Below are 2253 nucleotides of genomic sequence, written 5' to 3' on the forward strand. Positions count from 1 at the left end.
CCTGGCCAAAAGAGAAATAACTACTATTTACATTCACTCTGAGTCATCAGGTCCCAAACAATGACCAGTAAGTGGTGCTTGGGACTTATTGTTGGCCAATCAAAAAGACCCAGATTGAATTGTATTTGCTGGCTTTAAGGCATGGTCTTTAAGCAAGAAATCTAGCCAGTACCGCCCCCCCCCTCTTCCCCCAGCCCGGCCGGTGGGGAGCCTTGGTGGCCCGGCCAGGCCATGCGGCCGCCCCCCAAGCAGGCCCAGGAGCCGGCCGAGCTGGAGCAGCAGCGGCGCCAGGGCAGCAGCGGGAGCAGCTGCAGCACCTCGAGTCCTTTTATGAAAAACCTCCTCCTGGACTTATCAAGGAAGATGAGACCAAGCCAGAAGACTGTATACCAGACGTACCAGGCAATGAACATGCCAGAGAATTTCTGGCTCATGCTCCAACAAAAGGACTCTGGATGCCCCTGGGGAAAGAAGTCAAGGTTATGCAGTGCTGGCGCTGTAAACTGTAAACGGTAGGGACACAGAAAAGGTGACAAAGAATGCCCGTTCTTTATCAAAGGCAATCAGAAATTAGAACAATTCAGAGTAGCACATGAAGATCCCATGTATGACATTATAAGGGAGAATAAACGTCATGCAAAAGATGTGAGGATACAACAGCTAAAGAAGCTACTAGAGGATTCTACCTCAGATGAAGATGGCAGTACTTCTAGTTCCTCAGAATGTAAAGAGAAGCATAAGAGAAAGGAGAAACAGAAGAAAAGGAAAAAGGAGAAGAAGAAGAAAAAGAAAAAAAGCACAAATCTAAGCCAAATGAGAGTTCAGATTCCGACTAAAAATTAATTTTCTTTTAATCCACCTCGTTACTCCAGAATCATAGCTGAATGTCATAGGTACTGAAGGAGAAGTAGCCACAAAAGGGCCTCAGTTGACAGAATTTCGGGAACCAAAAAATGTGTCATTTAGCATCACTTCTGTGGCATTTTGCTTTTGCTACCAACAGTGATGAATTCAGCATGGTGTTGAGTTGCTTATATGCCATACTGTGGGATTCTCATTGTCATCTTCCTTGATTACTGTAGTTTGTGATAAATTTTTTGAAGAAAATCAAGCATAAGCTGTGAAGACATTCTGGGCATTTCCTAAAGAGATTCCCCCATGAAAGCAGAGGGTTGGTGTGGCTGTAGGTTGACTTACTTGAAAATTCTAGATCTTTAGCAGTTGCAGTTGAATGCTATCAGGTGTTGAATGATAAAACTCAGTTATTTCAGACTTAAAAGTGAACTTCCTTGCTGCAGACAAGACCCTTGTTTAAATGATAAATGGTGGTACATGGAAAAAAGCAACTATTTGAAATATCTTCATTGTAATCAATAACTGCTTCACAAAGATATTCAGGAAAAATTATTTTTCAATCAGCAAAAATCCTTCCCCTCTGCCTGCCACCACAACGTACTCCCCAGGACAGAATAAAAGAAAAACAAAATCCATTAAAACACATACTTAAGAAAAAAAAAAGAAAAAGAAATCTAGCCAGTAAGGGTGGCCAGGTGGCGAAATGAGTAAGAGCACCGGAGTTGGGAGGACCCAGGATCAGTTTGGCCTCAGATACTTAACAGCCACACAAAAAAAAACTGGTGGTGTAACCTTGGTGAAGTTACTTAACCCCAATTGCTTTAAAAATAAATAAATAAATAAAAAAGAAATCTAGCCAGTAAACAGTAAATTTGGCTAGGTTTCAGTCATCAAAATTTACATTCTTTTAAGCAGAGCATCTGCAGCTAAGGGCATGGTACCCAATGTCAACAGAGAGGAAGGCAGGGGAAGGAAGGAAGGAAGGAAGGAAGGAAGGAAGGAAGGAAGGAAGGAAGGAAGGAAGGAAGGAAGGAAGGAAGGAAGAGAAAGGAAGGAAGGAAGAGGAAGGAAGGAAGGAAAGAACTGAGCTGCTCAACTGGAACTGGCCAGTTGGCTCCCCGATAGGACAGCTCAGACTATACACAGGTTGTTGTTTGTCCTTCTTTCTTGAAGAGGACCATGATGTCAGGAAGATGATCCCATGATCTGCAAGTGAATTAGATTTAAATAAGGTAGGGCTGTGAAAGGTCACCAGCCTCACTTTCTCCTCTGGAGCCATCTGGTTTTAGTGGCAATATAGGTCAGGATGACTGGAGATTGTCTCCAGTCAGGTGGCTATGTAAGACTGGAGATCTAGAAAGAGATTTAGGTAAGGGGTGGCTAGGTGGTGCAGTGAAT

At 43.2% G+C, this 2253-nt stretch overlaps 1 pseudogene; it reads left to right on the top strand.

Moving 5' to 3' along the window:
* Positions 1-227: 227 nt before the first annotated feature.
* LOC138144402 (retinitis pigmentosa 9 protein-like) lies at positions 228-1425 on the top strand (annotated as a pseudogene).
* The last annotated feature ends 828 nt before the right edge of the window (positions 1426-2253 follow it).

The sequence above is a fragment of the Petaurus breviceps genome, unplaced genomic scaffold, assembly GCF_028583685.1.
Source record: "Petaurus breviceps papuanus isolate PSGF00001 unplaced genomic scaffold, PetGlider_PUasm1.0 90700, whole genome shotgun sequence".
Lineage (NCBI taxonomy): Eukaryota > Metazoa > Chordata > Mammalia > Diprotodontia > Petauridae > Petaurus > Petaurus breviceps.